This window comes from Martes martes, assembly GCF_963455335.1.
Source record: "Martes martes genome assembly, chromosome: 11".
Lineage (NCBI taxonomy): Eukaryota > Metazoa > Chordata > Mammalia > Carnivora > Mustelidae > Martes > Martes martes.
The window spans coordinates 97,099,313-97,118,277 of NC_137899.1; the positions used below are offsets into that span (position 1 = coordinate 97,099,313).

An 18,965-nucleotide genomic window follows, 5' to 3' on the forward strand; every position below is an offset into this window, starting at 1 on the left:
ATTCTTACAAAGTGAGCAAAAAGTAAACCTAATGTCAGATGTTATAAATACTGAACTAAGCATTTAATAATTCCGATTTTATAGTTTTCACATTTTGGAGCCAATGCTAACAGTAATATTAATTATGATTACATTTAGTTCTCAAGTGTTTCCATGGGTCCTTGAGAAAGTCCTGGGCACAGGCACTGTGCCTTCCTCAGGTACAGACAAAAAGGCCCTGGTTCTGAGGTAATGAATAAACTCAAGATCCCTCCCGACAGAGCACTCTACCACTGCAGTGGTCTCTAAAGCTAAAGAAGTCTTAAATTTAGTCTTTTCCTTCCAAACTAGCTCCTCTTAGGCACCTCACATGAGCTCCATGTCCCGAGCTGCTATGGAGGGTGACATTTACCTCAGAGAAGTTTTGAGATGATAGAACAGGCGGCTGGTTCACAAGAGCTTGTCCTTTCCCTGCTCTTCCTGGTGTCCACAAATAGCCAGGACAGCAAACTGCACAGAGTCACAGTTGTGCCCTTCTCCCTCCTGTCCATATCCAGCTGGTCACAGTCCCGTCAATGTCATCGTACATGGTTTCCAACCACAGTGCCAGGAACCTAGTTCAGATGCTCAGGAATTCATTCCTCGACTAAAGTGACCCAGTTTCTGAGTCACCAGGGCCTGATCTTGCCTCTATTCTTCTAAAGCCACTGATAGTATTATTTCCCAGAAGAGAACCCCCTCCCAGAGCTTTGCTTTTCCCCACAGGGTTAAATCGGACACCTTCATCTTGGGGTTTGAGGTCTCCAGGGCTGGCTGCTCCTAACATTTTCCAGCCATGTCTCTGGCTACCTAGCCTCTCTGCAGCTTCCAGAACACTTGGCCTCCCTGGACATGCCCTGCTTTCCTTTTAGAGTCTCTTTTCATGCTCTTTCCTTCCTGTTCCCTCTCCCACCTCTTTCTACCTGTTGAAATCCTACCCTTCTAAGAGAAGTTATTCATAGAAGAGGAAATTTAAATGGCCAATTAGTCTATGAAAATATGCTCAATTTCACTAATCAGACAATTGAAAATAGAATGCATGATGTCGCCTATAAGATTATCAAAAAGGAGGAAGGAGAAGGAGGAAGAGATGGTGAAGAAGATAAAGGCAGATAATAATGCCCAATGTCCAAAAGGCTAGGAGGATGTGACCACAATTTGCTGGAAGGACCAAGACGCTGAGAGTAATCAACAGTGGGCAGCCCCACTTCAGAGGTGAGATCCTCAGACCAGCAATCCCTCTTCTGATTACCTTTCATACAGAAACAAGAGCCGCAGGATTGAAGACTTACGTACAAGGATGCTCACTGCCACACAAAACTACAATTGGAGACAGATAAGTGCAAACCTAGAAATGAAGATAGGTGACAAGGAGTGTTTTTCAGAACCATCTATGATTTCTGTGGGTGCAACTCTCTAACCCAAAGCCATACCTATCCCACTTCTGCATGCTACCCCACCCCACAGCCTAGTGTTACAACATAAGACCCTGGGGCATAGTCCCCAGCCAGCCACGCATACCTACCCACTAAAGAGCTGCCCATCAGACCCCTCCTCTCCGGGCCTTAGTCACTGCCAGGGCTGGTACTCCAGACATCAGACCCCTCCTCTCTGAGTCCTAGTCACACTGCCAGGGCTGGTACTCCAGAAACACTCAGAGCAGAGAACTCACATTTTTTGTCTCACTAACTGTATTTCAAACTAGTTCATGGGGGAGCTGTCTGTGGAAAAATGCCAAAGGGATGGGCAGTTGGCCTGGAGATTTGAAAAGTAGGGCACCAGAATGAAGAGGGCTTTTCCTGTGGAGTTGTCTCCTTCTACCTGCCAGGGTTTGGTAAGGAACACTCAGGCTCCCCTCCTCTTGGCCAGTTTCCCCTGTCCTGCTCCAAGAGTGGGACTGCAATGTAGCCTCAGCCTGATACCAACAGTGCATGCGTAGCAAGCCAACATCTGAGAGGGAGAATGTTTGGATAAAGGATGATAACCTGTATCATAGAATATCACATCACTATTATAAAGAATGAGTTAAATCTGTTTTGCATCTATGTAGACAACCCTTGATATACTTTAAGTAGAAACCTCACATCATTGTAATTTTAGGACACAAGCCCATTTTTGTAGGGATAAAGATAATAACAATAGTACTAGTAATTTTAGTAGGAGTAATCACAATACACTGCTTTCTAGGTTCCAGGTATTATTATAACTTTCTTTCATGAAGTATTTACTCCTGACAACAAACCTGTGAGTTTGTACAATCACTATCTATTTTATAGGTGGGTGACAGCAAACAAAACAAAAAATGTGATGGCCAGAGAATGTGTTACTTGCTCAAGTCACACAAGTGTGAGTAGTGGATCCAGGATTCAAACCCAGAGAATCTTGTACTGAGTCCACATTCTTAAGTACCAGAAATATATAAGCCTGTTAAGGACCAGGATTTTATATACAAGAGAAAAATCTATGGAGGCAATATTTCAACATGCCAACATTAACTGCATTAGGAAGGGAAGAGGTGAACAGTATTCAATATCTCCTTAACCAAGTCTGCATCCTTTGAATTGTTGTATATATTACAGTTACAGTTAAAAATACCACAGGTAATAGAATTTCAAACAAGCAAGTAAACACACTTTAAATGATGGAGTATATACATTAATGGATTGCTCAACTGATCATATCTCACCGAAATGCATTTTTTCATCAGTTGAGCATTTATCCACTAAAAAAGTTGTGGGGTTCTTTGAACTTTGCAGCTGGTTCTGTTCCCACTTTAACCAGCTATATCCATGACTCCAATACTTGACTTTTTAACCGAATGCTTCTTGTTTATGCCGGAATCCCTGTTTGCTACTGCAGCTTGGGGACTGCAGAGGAACACAGCCTGAGGTAGGGGTGGGGTGGGGAGATCCCTTTTATTTCTCTCCCTCTCTTCGTCCTTGGTTCTCCTTCCATGGCTTCTGCTTTCTCTCCTCTGTGCCAACTCTGGCCTCTTTCAGCTTGCTGGAACTCAAGACACCTCTAAAGCAGAAGGTACCTCAGGCACAACCTATAACTCAGGCAGAGAGCTTTACACATCCCCTACTCCCACCACAAAGAGCCCCATGCAACATAAATGGGGTTTCCCTTTAAGAGATGTATTTGGAAGGGAAGGAGGGTAGCAGGCCTGTCTTGGGTACTGCACCACATCTTGCTTTATAGTTTGATTTCAAATCCAAGTAGAGTAAGTATCTGAGATCAGGGGTATGTATGGTTCTTTGGATTCTCCAGGAGAACGAATAGGTGCTCCGTGGTGGATAACGGGGAGTGATGGATGGTGTCAAGGGCAGACCTAGGATCACTTCTTCAGTAAAGAGCTACCCTGGCCTTGACAAATGATTACTCACACAGACATCCAGTCCTATAGGTCTTCTCTTCTTCTTGCCATTTTCTTCCATGAACCCCTTGTTTCTTTTTCTGTATACATCCAATACCCTGTCCAATGTCCATCAACTTCTACTACGCTAGAATTGGGGTGGGTTCACCCTTCTTTTGTATTCTGTTCTACATATTCCCAGATCAATCTTATTTATTTTTCATTGAAAAAATGGTTTAATTAATATATTTTTAAAAATATGAAATACAGGGGCACCTGGGTGGCTCAGTGGGTTAAAGCCTCTGCTTTCGGCTCAGGTCATGATCCCAGAGTCCTGGGATCGAGTCCCACATTGGGCTCTGCTCAGCGGGGAGCCTGCTTCCTCCTCTCTCTCTCTCTGCTTGCCTCTCTGCCTACTTGTGATCTCTGTCTGTCAAATAAATAAATTTAAAAATCTTTTAAAAAATAGGAAATACATATGGAAGAACATTAATTTTAAAAAATTAAACAGATTCCTATATACCTACTACCCAGATTAAAAAGCAGACCATTACCAATAATTTTGAAGACCTTCTTGTGGTCCTCTCCAATACCTTCCCCATTCCCATAAAAGTAAACATGATTTAAAATGCTGTTTTTCTATTCCCGTATTCGTATCTTACTACACTCCCTTCTCAATTCCTGAGTCCCCCAGGGCCTCTCTCTCACTGGTATTTGCTCATTTCTCTGACCAGGGAACTCCCAGGAGAACAGCATCATGGGGAGCACAAGCCCGGGAGTGCTGACCAGCCTGCCTCCCAGAGGACGGTGTCCTAAGAAATGGACAACGCGGGGCACAGGTCGTTCTTAAATTCGAGGGGTTGTCCATACTGAGTTCTGGTGTGGGATCCTCTCTGTTCCTCTCCAGGCCCTCACCCCAGCCAGACTTTCCTACACAGGCCCAGAGCCAGTCCTCAAAGAGCTTGTCCGTGACGTCAGAGGAGGAATGGAGGGGGCCTGGGGTGGGGAGGGTAGTAGGGGGAGGAGGGGAGCAGAGCGGAAAAGCTCTGCCTGGCAGGGAACGCTCCAGACCCACTGGCACCGTTTGGGTGAGGTAGGGGTACACAGACCACTGCCGCCTCTTGTGTTTACTTACACACACACACACACACACACACACACACACGTGTCTCCGGGGACTAGTGAGAGTGGGTAAGGGAAGTCAGACCTAGAGCCAGTGTTTGCAAAGATCAAAGGGCAGTAGGACAGAAGTGATGCTCTGTCACCAGCCACCTGTGTGACCCTGAGCAAGCCCTGCCTCCTCCCTCGGCTCCGACGAAGCTGCGTAAGAGATGCTGTTCTTGAGGTCGGGCCTGTGCGAATCTCGACCGCACAAAGCACCCAAACACAAACATCAGATGTCAGAATCCGGAGAGGGGCAGCAATGCGGCAGCGGCGACGCGGAGCCCAGAGCAGCAAACAGTCAGCAACGGGGGCTAGGACACAATCATCGAGGGACCGGTCCCAGATCCGGGCGCCCCCGGGCCCGCGGCGCGCCCCTCCCGCAGGTCCCGCAGGTCCCGCAGGTCCCGCAGGTCCGCCCGCGCCCCCTCGCGCCCCGTCGGCCTCCGGCACCGCCCTCCCCCAGAGCCAGGCCGAGTTCCCCGCCAGCCGCCCCTTCTCCCGTCTGCGGGGCTTCGGCAGAGGGCCACTCACCGGGTCTCGGCGGCAGCTGGGGGCAGGGCTGGGTGCAGTGCGGACGCACGGTGCGGTGGGGAAGGGGCTTCCCTGCAGGCAGCCCCACGGCGCGCGGGCGAGCGAGCTGGTAGCCCGGAGGAGGCGCAGCCGGGATTGGGGGGGGGGGGGCTAAGGAGGGGTTCCTCCTTCCCACTTCCTCCCGGGCGCGAGAGCGAGCCCAAGGGGCGGCGCTTGGCAGGGGACAGCGCTTCTTTGTGTCGCCGGCCTGCTGGCTTGGCATTGCAACGGCCCCCATCCTGGCAGAGCGGACGGCCGTTCTATTACAGACAAACTTCTCTGACTATTCGTTAATAAGGGAAAGGCTGAATAAATAACAGGACACCTTCTGTGCGATATTATTCAATTCTTAGGAAAAGCTTAGATCTCTATTTGGTTGTGGGTGGGGGGTATATTTGACATACTGCGGGAGGGGGATAAAAATGATACAAAACTGTTAGCTGTGCTTTCATTTTTATAATAAAAAATCGCCCTTTACATATCTGATGGGAGAAGGGAGGGCTACATCTCTACCTGTTAATATTGTCTGACCTGAGAAAGAGCACAGGGCAACTTTTATATAGCTCTGCATTGTTGTCTATGTTACTTTTGTAAGTTAAGAATATATTACATTTCAAATAGACAATAGGTAGCTAGTGTCCACCCTTCTGTGTACATTTCAGTTCCTATTTCTTTCTTGAAGTCTTCTCTGATCACCAGTTGACAGCCGCTCCCCCGTTCTGTGAACTGTGAGTTCTACTTTGTCCATGACTTCATTGTCCTCTGGTGCTAGATCTAGCATGTGAAATGCAAGCTAGGACAGCAGTTAAAAACTCAGACTGTCACCAGATGTCCTGGGTTCAGATGTCAATGCTACAATCTACAGGCTGAGTGGCTTCAGCAAGTTACTTAATTGCTCTACACTCAGTTTTACCTGTACAATGGGAATGATAAAATTAGTACCTATATTACAGATTTATTGTAAGGCCTAAATTAGGTGAGTGAATACTTGTAAAGTTCTTAGATCAATGACTGGCATACAGTAAGACTGGACCAGTGTCTGTCAATACTTCATGGTCCAGGAAAATGCATACTTTTAAATATACTGACTAGAGTTTTGGTCCAAATCCAAGTCGTATTTCTTTTCTGGAGCCCCCTTCTACCTCCTTTTCCTCTTTCCTTTCTTCTTTAAATCTTTCCCCAAATTGAATCATATAATTAATAGCCAGTAGGGGATGTGGGTTGGTGAGCTCAATGGCATAAAACATAGGGGGAATAACAGGAACAGAAATCAAGAGAACCTGCAGGATCCTGCCCAGTGAAGGACCACTTGAGTGACAGTGAGCATGTCCTTTAGTCCTTTAACTCCCTCCTGACAGAGCTCAGGGTTCTGAGCTAATAAACAAGGAGGACTGGAGACTTACTTGCTAAGTCCCTCTCCAGTCTCAAATGACAAGATAATAGCACCGCAAGGCAAACCCCCCAAATACTGAGTTGTCTGGAAAATTTAAAAATGAAAAACAAAAACGCACCTACTGTTTACATAAAAAGAAATAATAAAAAGACAAAAATAGACGTGAGAAGGACAGACCCTAACTTACATCTGAGGATGGACATGAAATTTGACAGGGAAAGGATTTTAACTGTCAGGTTTTGTTTCTTAGAAAGGAGGACACACACACACACACACACACCGGTGGTGGGGGGAGAGACGCACATACACACCCACGGGGTGGGGGGCAGGAGAGCAAGTGTGCTGAAGCAACGGTAATATAATGTCCGCATCTGATAATTCTGTTATATTATTTTCTTTACGTATCTGCAGGTTCGAAATATTTCATCATGAAAAGTGTTGTAAAAGGGCTGAAATTCCTGGAGAAAAATGAAGCACGCAAGAAATATGAGCCAGAAGAACCAGACACAGAGATGGAGAGACCACAGGGAATCTTTGGAAAACATCTGCCTCCTTAGGCCCGAGCGGTGTCAGGCCCAGACCCTGACTACCTTCGCAGCCCAACAGGCGCCCCTCCCCCGCGCTCCTCTGGACCTCGGCCGGGTCGCTCCTTCGCCCACTCCGGTTGCGCGGAGTTGCTCCGCACGCCGGGGCCTGCTCCGGTTCCAGAACCGTCTTTGGACGATACTCACCCGTTATCCAGCAATTTTCACACCGGGCTACTCTGAAGGGGGAAGGGACTGCTCTGCAGAGACGTGACAAGGAGACAGGGCAGTCAGCCTGCGGATTCGGTAATTGGTGGAGGTGGCGGCGGGAGGCGTACAGGGGTAGATGGGCTGCAGTGCTGAGGGTCTGGGGGGAGGGGCACAACCCGGGAGCTGATTGGCGGCTACGGCGGGGGGCGGAGCCTGGCCGGCCGCCCCCACACCTCAGAGGCCCCGCTTTGTGTCTGTTTCTGCCAGAGAATGCAGCCCCAAATCCTGGATGGAGTCCCCGCGGGGCTCCGGGAGTGTGGGAGTGCTACGGGGCGATTTGTTAAAAAATAAATCCGTAAACTATTTACCAACAAGGGAGGGGTTGATAAATATAGATTTGTATATAAAACGATACATAACTATTTACAAGGATGAGTTAAATATACATATATGTGCCAGGAGTTAGGCTGTATCTATGTTTATAATTTTAATGAACATTTAACAAGGTATTAAAAATAGCTTGCGTTTTTGTAGGGAAAAATTTATTACATATGCTTATATAAACACAGAAGTTATATAGAAAACATATATCAAACTGTTAGAATTAGTTACTTCAGAGAGTTAAGAGTAGATTAGTTTTAAGTATGTTTTCTTCATACACCTCTAACATTTCAGTAGGAATATATATTATTTTGTGACAAAAATTGATAAATTTAATGAACTAAAATAGATGAAATATCCTTGCACAAATAGCTGGTAGTGACACATCCATAAATATGATTTCTCTCTGTGTGGGGAATTCTTGAACTTTGTCCCTAGTCCTGTCTCATTTTAGTCAAGTAAGATCAAGATATAACACCTGACTTTTGAGCCATAACCTGACTATATGGTCCCGCCTTGAATCCATGTCTTCTCATCCAGCTTGGGGAGCTCAACTTTAGAAGCTGGGAGAAAAACCACTTGCCCCTTTTATGGCTGGTCCCAAAGGCCTGAAAGATTTGTGTGGCCTCTGTACATTCTGCTGTTTCCTCACCCTTCATCCATCACTGCACTGGCCCTTATTCTCTGGGTGCCTAAGAAGAAGGTGTCCCTGACCAAACCATTCTCAAGAAGTGACCGTTGAAAATGGTCCCCCACCACAAAACAGTGTCCAGGCTGGACCTTCCACAGGAATGTGGATTCAGTGGTAAAGGGGATAGATTCCTATATCCTGTATCACTTCAGGGTTTCATTAAAAGTCTCCAAACTAGAGTAAACGTAAGTCAAGAACTTGATTTTATTCTTCTTCAGATTCTCCACTTCATCATGTGGCCACGAACAGGTGTTTGGTAATGTCTGTTTGGTGGATGGATGGACAAGATACATGAATGTGGGGTGAGGAACGCTTAGCACACTCCTCAACAAGACAAAGAGCAGCTTAACAGTGAGAACAAATCAAATCACAGCTTTCCTATGTTGTAAGTTTTCTCCTCTTCTTCATCTTCTCTTATTTAATCTTCAATAAGCACTTTGTTTTCTTCCTGTATCTGCTAAAATTTCAGCTAGTTCTAGCCTCTCTCTGTTTCAGACTTCACATCACTAGCACCATTTTAAATCCTATATCCTTCTAGAGTTTCTGTTTTTCTTTCCAGTTTCTACCATGAGACTGCCATGAAATCCTGAATGTAATGAAATAACGTTTGAAATATTACATTCCGTAAATACTCAGCTAAATCGGCATGAACAATTTATTAAAAATCCATACTAAAAAATATTATGCAGTTCTTAAAAAGGATAAGCTCAAGTCATACCTTGAGGAATGCTCTCCATATATATTTTCAGCTAAAAATTTGTAATGCTTCTATTGAGTTTTTATGTTTATCTAAGCAGGAAAAATATGGACATATTTGGTTACCTCTGGAAGTGGAGAGGGTTGGCTACTAATTTTTTTCTTTAGACTTTTTGTATTTTTAAGATGTTACAAATATAATTTGGGGGTAAAAAGGACTATTCAGTAATACCACTCCTAGGTTTATACCAAAGAGAAATGTATATATATGCATCACCAAAAGACACATACTAGGATGTTCAAGGCAGTGGCATCCATAATAGTCTAAAACTGGATACTACCCTCCCTTCTTTCTTACCCCTAGTGCTGGGTATCCTATACCCCTATACCCCTAATGCTATCTTCCATTACAAGTGTCTTAAAAACAAAGATAAGATTATTTTCAGATAAATTTGAGAATTTATTTTCAAAAGATTTTTTTTAATTTTTTTATTTTAATAAACATATAATGTATTTTTATCCCCAGGGGTACAGGTCTGTGAATCGTCAGGTTTACACATTTCACAGCACTCATCATAGCCCATACCCTCCCCAATGTCCATTTCCCCACCACCCTCTCCCGTCCCCCCTCCCCCCCCCCCCCGCTTTCAAAAGATTTTTAAGGAAATTCTAAAGGATGTATCTCAAGAATAAATACAATAATCTTAGATAAATTACCTGAAATGCAAGACAAAATGATAACAGATTTTTAAATCTGGCATTGAGAGAATACCTTATTTGGAACAACCCTTCCACTGAAAACTCACAGCAGTAAAAGTTGGACAAAATATAGGAGACAATGGAAGATTCTGAAGAGCAAACAACACAAGGAGAACTTGAGAAGCTATAATCCCAAGGGAAGAAACACACAGGACATGAGCTCCACATCTGCTGGGGATTTTCCATTTAGGGCATTTTCTAGTTCACAATGCAGAAAAAGTGAGGCCAAGCAGAAAGTGTCAGTCTTACTGATTCAAGATTCTCAAACCAACTGAACTCATAGGGCAAAATTTCAGACGAGAAGGTATCTCTGAGAACTGAATATAAAAAAATCTATGTACAAATTCCCCTTAATTTGTCACTGGCTGACTCTTAAGCTATGCACACACAGAGAGGGACTGCTACCTCCAAAAATCCACCAAAACTTGTTGAAAATGGTGGTTAAATGTTAAACAGGTGACAGTTATTTCAGTAGCTATACTGTTCTGGGAATAAAGCAGTGGAGGTCAAGTCCCACAAAAACAATATACTCTTGTCAACACACTCTGCGTTCAGTTGAGACATGAGAGGAGTCATGGCATATCAAAAGAGTGACACCTTTGGAGTAAAGATTATGGTCTTGAGTAAAGTAAAAACTTAAAATGCATCAGTTTTAAGAAAGCTTAAAACTAATGTTTGATAGCATAAAAGTAATCTTCTGCTGCTTTATCATTTCTCATCCCCCAAAAAATCCTCTTTGAGTAACAATAACACCAAGTATAACTTTATAATTTTTCATTCATGATGTCCTTTATCCAATCAAAAATTTAGGGAGAGGCTGAAAATCCGATTACATTCCCAAGAACTCAGAAGAAACAACAAATAATAGAAATAGACTCATGGGTGATTTGGACATTTGCATTCTTAGGGATTGACTTTAATTGAGTCAATATGTTGAAAAATTATAGAAGCAAGGCTGGAGAATTTCACTATAGAATTAAAATTCATAAAACTCATGTATAGAAAACCATAAGAAAACAATCCCATTTGCAATATCATTAAAAACAATAAAATACTTAGGAACCAATTTAACCAAGGAGGTAAAAGATCTATAAACTGACATCTACAAAACATTGAAGAAAGAAAGTGAAGACACAAATAAATGAAAAGATATTCCATGTTCATAGATTGGAAGAATTAGTAATGTTAAAATGTTCATACTAACCAAAATTATCTACAGATTTAATACAATCTCTATCAAAATTCCAAAGGCATTTTTTACAACACTAGAAAAAAGAAATCCTAAACATCATATGAACCAGAAAAGAACTCAAATTGCCAAGGCATGCTTCAGCTAGAAGAATAAAACTTGAGGCATTACAAATGCCTGACTTCTAATTATATTACAAAGCTATAGGAATTAAAATATTATGGTACTTGCATAAAAATAAACATATAGGCCAATGGGAAAAAAAAGAAGAGTCCAGAAATAAGCCCACACATTTACATTCAACTCACTGTCAACAAAGGTACAAAGAACACACAAAAGGATAGACTCTTCAATAAATGGTGTTGGAATAACTGGATATCCACATGCAGAAAATCCACATCACATCCAAATCCACATGCAGTTGCATCCACATGCAGCTGGACTCTTGTCTCATACCATATATGAAAATCAACTCTAAATGTCTTAAAGACTTAAATGTTAAGACCTGAAGTTGGAAAGCTACTAGAATAAAACATAGGGAATAAACTTCTTGATATTGGTCTGGGCAACAAATTTTTGGATATTACCCCAAAAACACAGGTAATGAGCAAAAGTACACAAGTGGGACTACTTCAAACTAAAAAGCATCTGCACAGCAAAAGAAACAATCAACAGAAGGAAGAGACAACCTATGGAATGGGAGAAAATGTTTGTAAACTATATATCCCCAGTAAGGGCTAATACAAAAAATAAATAAGGAATTCAAACAACTCACTAGCAAGAAAATAAATAATTCAATTTAAAAATGAGCAAAGGACCTAAATGGACATTTCTCAAAAGAAGACATACAAATGGCCAATAGGTATACAAAAAAGTACTCAAATCCACTAATTATCAGGATATACAAATCTAAACCATGACATATTATCTCACACTTGTTGGAAGGACTACTATCAAAAAGATAACAAATATTGGTGAGGGTAAGGGAAAAAGGAAACACTTGTGTACTGTTGATGTGAATGTACATTGGTAAAGTCATTATGGAATTCTGCATAGAGGTTCCTCCCCAAACTGGAAACAGAACTACCATATTATCCAGGAACCCAACTTCTGGATATATATTCAAAGAAAATTAAATCAATATCTGGAAGTGATGTTTGCACTCCCATGTTCATTGCAGCATTATTTGCAGTAGTCAAGATATGAAAAATGAAAATGACTTAAGTCGTTATCCAATGAATGAATGGATAAATAAATTGTTGTATGTATATACAATGGAATTTATTTAGCCATAAAAAAAGAAGAAAACCTGGCCATTTGTGACAACATGGATGAACTTTGAGGGCATTATACTAAGTTTCAAAATAATTCAAAGACAAATATGTGTGACCTCCTTTATATGTAGAATCTAAAATAGTCAAACTCAGAAGCAGAAAGTAGCGTGGTGCTGGGAGGTGGGAGAAATGAGCAGAAGTATAGACCAAAGGCTGCAAAATTCAGGTATATAACATAAATAAGTTCTGGAGATCTAATGTATACTACAGGGACTATAGTTAATAATATTGTATTATATACTTGAAATTTGCTAAGATAATACATCTCAATTTTTCACACACACACACACATACACACACACAAACAAAAGGTAAACTATGTGAGGTGATCAATATATTAATTAGCTTGATGTGGTAATCATTTCACAATGTATACATATATCTAAACATCACGTTGTGCATCTTATATATATGAAAATTTTCTCAATTATACCCCAAAAATATGAATTAAATGTGTTATACAACTAGAGTATTCCTAAAACATTCAGCCTAAAACATTACAACATATAATTTCCAAATAAGAGTAGTAGTGAAATGGGGAAACAAAGGAATAAAAGAGGGGAAGGGAATGAAAGAGACAGATAAAGCACACACAAAAATAATTAGCAAAAAAAAAAAAAAAAGAGAGAGAGAGACAGAAATAAATCTGTTTGCACTACTAATCACAATAAATATTGGAATAAATTATTCAATGGTAAGTTATAAATTGTCAAACACTGATTTTATTTTTTTATTTTATGTACTTATTTTTTAAGATTTATTTGTTTGGGAAGAGGAGGGGTCAAGGGAAGGGGAGAGACTCTCAAACAGAATCTCTGCTGAGTGTGGAGCCTGATGCTGAGCTCAGTCTCATGACTCTGAGAAAATGACCTGAGCCAAAATCAAGAGTCAGATGCCCAACCAACCGAACCACCCAGGCACTCCTCAAGCAATAATTTCAAAACCAGCAATGAAAAGGTAAGTTTGTGACCTATATATGTCTTAAAACAGATTTAGAAAGATTTAAAGTCAAAGGATGAAAGATAAATCTTTCTTTTTTTTTTTTTTTAAGATTTTATTTATTTATTTAATTTACAGACAGAGATCACAAGTAGGCAGGGAGGCAGGCAGAGAGAGAGGGGGAAGCAGGCTCCCCGCTGAGCAGAGAGCCTGATGTGGGGCTCAATCCCAGAACCCTGGGATCATGACCTGAGCTGAAGGCAGAGACTTTAACCCACTGAGCCACCCAGGTGCCCCAAAAGATAAATCTTTCTTAAAAGTAAACACCAATCAGGGTCAACACTAGTCAAAGAAACCTTGACTTTATAGCTGAGCAAATTAAGAGTTTAAGACTAAAAGCATTAATAGGTAGCCATAATAATGAATCCTTACATAATGTTAAATTTTTCAGTTTACTCCAATTCACTAATAACATAGCCTCAAAATACATAAAGTGAAACTATACACATCCACAATGAGAAATTTCAAAATCTACCATCACAGTGAGAGATTGTAACATACTTTTTTTTTTTTTTTTGGTAATTGACAATTCAAACAGATAAAAAATTGGTAAGGATATGGCAGATCTGGATTGTATAATTGACACACTTGTTAATTAATTAGACACTACACATTATCTTCAAGTGCACAAATGTAACGGACCATGTGCTGGGTCATAAAACTAGCTTCAAAAGTCCAAAGGAACTGATATCACACATTCTCTGACTACATAATGAAATAGGCAACATTTACTGCAAGATAATAAAAGAATCTTCATGTGAGTAACTAGAAATTAAAATACATTTTTGTAAAAAAAAATGCATGGTTTAATGTGTAAACCAGATGATTCACAGACCTGTACCCCTGGGGATAAAAATACATTATATGTTTATTAAAATAAAAAATTAAAAAAAAAAAAAATGCATGGCTTAAATAAGAAACCATCATGAAAATTATAGATACTTACAGCTACATGATTGCAAAATATTCATATCAGAACTTGTGAGATACAGCCAAAAAGCAGTGACACAAATTTAAGAGCTTAATGAGTTAAGCATATGAGCTAAGCATATACCTTAAAAGCTTAGAAAATAAATAACAAAAATTCAAAGAAGAAGAACTAATAAAATAAGTAACAATTAATGGAAAAAACTAAGTTTTATGTATGTGTATATAAGTAAATGAAAGAGCTAATAAAGTGGTCTAAATTCTGGCAAAATTAGTCAAAACAAAATGAGAAAGTGTACAGGTCATAATAATGATAAACTAAACATAATGAGAGAATATTATGAACAATTTTATTCTATTAAGCTTGAAATTATAGATATATAACAGTTAAATATCTTAGAAAATAAATTCATGAACGTTGACTCATAAGAAAACCTAGATAGTCCTATAATCCTTAAAGTAATTGAACCAATAAGTTTAATACCTTTTGATAAAGTAAACTCCACACTCTGGGGTTTTGCTGGTGATTTGAGGAGATACTCAAGGACCAGATAATTCCAACCTAGCCCAAATTCTTCCACAGAATAGCAATAGTGAGAATATTACCCATCTTATTTTATGAGGTGACATCAACAAATAATAAAGTTAGAACCAAAGAGGATAATTACATGCCAATCTCAATTCACATATATAAATGCAAATATCTAATGCTTATCTCTATATCATTATATAAAATTATTGCATATTTACCAAAAACAGTTTATTCCAGGGGTGCAAAGTTGATTAAATATTAAAGACTGAAGACTATCTTCATCATATTAACATATTTAAATGGAAAAAACATATGAGAAAATCGATAGCTATAGAAGAAGCAGTCTATAATAAAACATCTACTCATTTAAAAAAACTGCTTCCCAGAAAAAGAATCAAACTTTCTTATTATTGAACAAGGCATTTATAAACTAACCATTGCAAATGCCAAAGTTTACATAATGAAATTTTTCTTTTTATCTTAAGGATAAAAAAAAGGATAAAACCTTTATTCAACTTTATGCTGAAAGTCCTAGCCAATGCAGTTAAGACAAGAAAAAGAAATTAAAGGTATAAGGATTGGAAAGAAAGAAACAATACTGCCAATTTTTAGGTGATATGACTGCCTGTGTAACAAATCTGAAAGACTATACAGGTAAATTTAGAATTACTAATGGAGTTTGTCACATTTGATATAGAGTCAATATATAAAAGGCAACTGATTTTCTATACACCAGGAACAATAAGCTACAAAATATAATTTTATAAAAGAAAACATTTATAATCACAGTAAAAATATAATGTATTTAGAAATAAATTTAATAAACATAGAACAAGGAAAACAATAAAAAATATTACAAAAAACATTAAAAAAATGGAAGTTGAACTAAATAAGTAGCATTATGTACCAAGTTCATAGATGGTAAAATGCAACATCTTAAAGAGGACTTGTCTCCCCAAATTGACATATAAAATTAATGCGATATCAACCAAAATTCCAACGGGTTTGTTTACACGTTTGTTCCTTGTTTTGGAGAACTTGATAAGTTTATTTAAATATTTATAAGGAGGCATCTGGTTGGCTCAGTTGGTTGAGTGTCTAACTCTTGGTTGGTTGTTTGGGTCATGATTACAGGGCCATATGGCTGAACCCCACATCAGGCTCCATGCTCAGTGCAGAGTCTGCTTGAGATTCTCTCTCTCTGTCTCTCTCTCTCCCTCTGCCCCTCCCCCTGCTTGCACGTGCTCTCTCTCTCTAAAACAAATAAATAAAATCTTTAAAAAATATATTTATATGGAAGATCAAAGATCCAAGAATTGCTAAAAACTCTTGAAGAAGAATTAAAAAATGGGAAGAATTTTACTACCATATTTTAAGACTTCTTATAAACCTAGAATCATCAAGGAAATAGATAACTACAGGACTAGGAAACTTAAAACAAATTCATGTATATGAAAAACTGAATTTTTGCAGATCACTGGTGCTGGGACAATTGATTATTCATATTGAATAAACAATATAACAATCAGTTTCCAGGTAGATTAAGACAAATTGCCAAATGCAAAACTATAAATGCTTTAAGAGGTAAATATACTAAAATTAATTTATTGTCTTGAGAAAATAACTTTCTTTTTATAAAAGAAAATATTGGTAACTTGAAATTAAAATTCAAAACTTAGTTCATTGAAAGAGATGGACATAAAGAGAAAGAAAAACTAAGCACCAAATTGGAAGAAGATATTTGCAGCATATATAGCTGACAAAGAATTGGTTATCATCCACATTATGTAAGGAAAGCATTCCAATGAGGTAATAAGAAAAAAAGCAAACAACCCAATATGAAAATGAGTAAAAGACAGGAATCAGGATTTCAGAGAGAAAGCACAATATTTCACCAATGTCTGAAAAGATGGACACTTCATTAGTTATCAGAGAAATGCTAATTAAAATCACAGTAGAACACTATTTCATGTGCACCAGACAGGCTAAAAATGAAATTTGATAATACCAAGTTATAACAAGTATGTGGAGTAATAGAAACTCTCATGTCTTGCTAGAGGGAGTAAACACCAGCTCAATACTTTGGAAACAGATTGGAAATAACCTAATAAATTTGCATGTACACAAATCTTATAACTTGGTAATTCTATGCCTGAGTGTGCAGTTGAGGGAACCAGAGTGAGCCTGTGCATGTGAACCAGAAGCCACGTGTAGGAATGTTAGAGAACATTATTTGTTAATATCCCCTGTGGTAGGCAGCCTTTACAATGGCCCCCAATAATCCCTGCCTTCAGATATTCATGATTTGTGTAAGCCCTTTCTCTTGAGTGTTGTCTACAACTAGTGATTCACTTCTAATAAACAGAAGATCACATGTCACTTTTGAGATTAGGTTACAACAAGAATCTGGCCTTCATCTTTTTCTCTTATTCTCTCAGGGAGCCTTTATCCTGGGGGAAACAAGCTGCCATGTTTTGACTAGTTTCTAAACAGAAGCCCATTTGGCAAAGAAATGATGTGTCCAACCAAAGCCAGTGAGGCCAAGAGGCTTGCCAACAGTTACTTGAGGGAGCTTGGAAGGGGTTCCCTCTACCCTCAGCCTTGAGAAGACTGTAGTCCCAGCCAATGCTGCTTACAGACAGTGAGAGATACTGCATCAGACGCTCCCCACCAAGCTCCTCCTGGATTTCTGACCCACAGAAACTGCAAGATAATGGCTTTTTGTTTTAAGCTGGTAGGTGTTGGGGTAATTTGTCACACAGCAATAGATAACTAATACATTTCCCAAACTAGCAACAACCTAAATGTAGAATGGATAAGTTATAGTATACTCCTACCATAAACAGTGAAAATGAAGGAATCATCAAGGGTGAATCTCAAAAACTTGAGTAACTACAGTATAATGTCATTAATATGAAAATTTAAAAAATAGGGAAAGCAAACACGTATATGTTTTTGGAATACACACATAAGTCACAGAACTATAAAGAAAAGCAAGGAAATGATTAATCCAAAAATCAACTGTCACGTCTCATGGAAGGGAGAAGGGCTTAAGGAGCTACTGTGGTACTGCAATGTCATTTTTTCAATCTAGGAGATTGTCAGGCATTCTGTTCATTATTCTTTAGACTGTTCTTAGATGTTTTATATACTCCTTTCTAATAAATTAAAAAAAAATCAAACCAAAGCAAAAAAGTAAACAAGATATTGAAATGAAGTCGGTGGACAAATAAATAATTTGGAGTATGAAAAGATGGGTGGATGGATGGAGGATGGATGGATGGATGGATGGTTTGCTAGACAGGTCATTCGGTCCTTTATGTCTAATTGAACTTGCACTTCTTTCAAGAAGTTTCATTATTATCTGATTCATAAGTCTTTTTCTCCTATACTTAAAGCCTTCTCCTTTCATTGCAGGTTTACCCAACTCATTGGCCAGCTCCTGCGGTTTACCTGGGAACTGTATAATCCAGTACTTACAGCTTCAGGCCAAACACATTCCAGACTAAACGTTTTGCAGGCTTCACTGCACCTACTCTCACCACCACCACCACCCCTCCCACACCCCGCACCTCCCTCACCCAGCGCAGACACACTCACAGCCTTTGGGCACCTAGAGCCCTGGAGCATGTCAGGACTTTGACCTTTCGAGGGTCAAAGTTGGGGGTTGGGGGGCGGTGGGAGTGGTCCGCAGAGACCAGCAACACCCAGATAATTTAAAAACAAGGCCCCAGGAGATGGGTAACATTACCTCCAGGGTTCCTTTTAGCTCAAATCTCAATAGCTCCTTGCAGAACACACGCACAAAAAAAAGCACAAGAAAATGGGGAGGGGGAAGGTCATCGCCTCCTGACAAGCAAGGGTGACAAACACTGCGGCAAGAAGAAAATAGAGACCGAGTTGCAGGGAGACAGCGGAGAAGAATCCGAGAGGTAAACAGCAAGAAATTCTGTTAAACACGTCTGCCACCCTCCCCTTGGGGACAAACGGAGGCCCCGTACCTGTCCCCATTCTTCTCTACCCCACAGCACACACGGTCTCCTCGGGCATTCCCTCTGTCTCCGGTTCTCCCCCATCCCACCCCACCCCCGGGTCGCAGCGCTCCGGGCGGTGGCCTGTGTCGATCCCAGGCCTCTTTGGGTCCAGAATCCATCGCTGACTCCCACTTACCGTTTGCCCGGCTTTCTCTGCAGCGCGGGTTCCGGGCGGAGAGGACGGGCTCG

General features: G+C 40.2%; 1 long non-coding RNA gene across 2 annotated transcripts in view; it reads left to right on the top strand.

Annotated features, from left to right (window-relative positions):
- LOC308352240 overlaps window positions 1-18,621 on the top strand; it is a 200,727-nt gene extending 182,106 nt beyond the window's left edge. The window contains exons 3-8 of one of the 2 annotated variants that reach the window (XR_013967644.1): window positions 4,108-4,212; window positions 6,912-7,330; window positions 8,525-8,691; window positions 13,040-13,241; window positions 17,181-17,476; window positions 18,160-18,621. This is a non-coding gene — a long non-coding RNA (uncharacterized lncRNA). The remainder of the gene's footprint in view (window positions 1-4,107; window positions 4,213-6,911; window positions 7,331-8,524; window positions 8,692-13,039; window positions 13,242-17,180; window positions 17,477-18,159) is intronic. The other variant, XR_013967643.1, reaches the window with a different exon arrangement.
- Window positions 18,622-18,965: the final 344 nt, after the last annotated feature.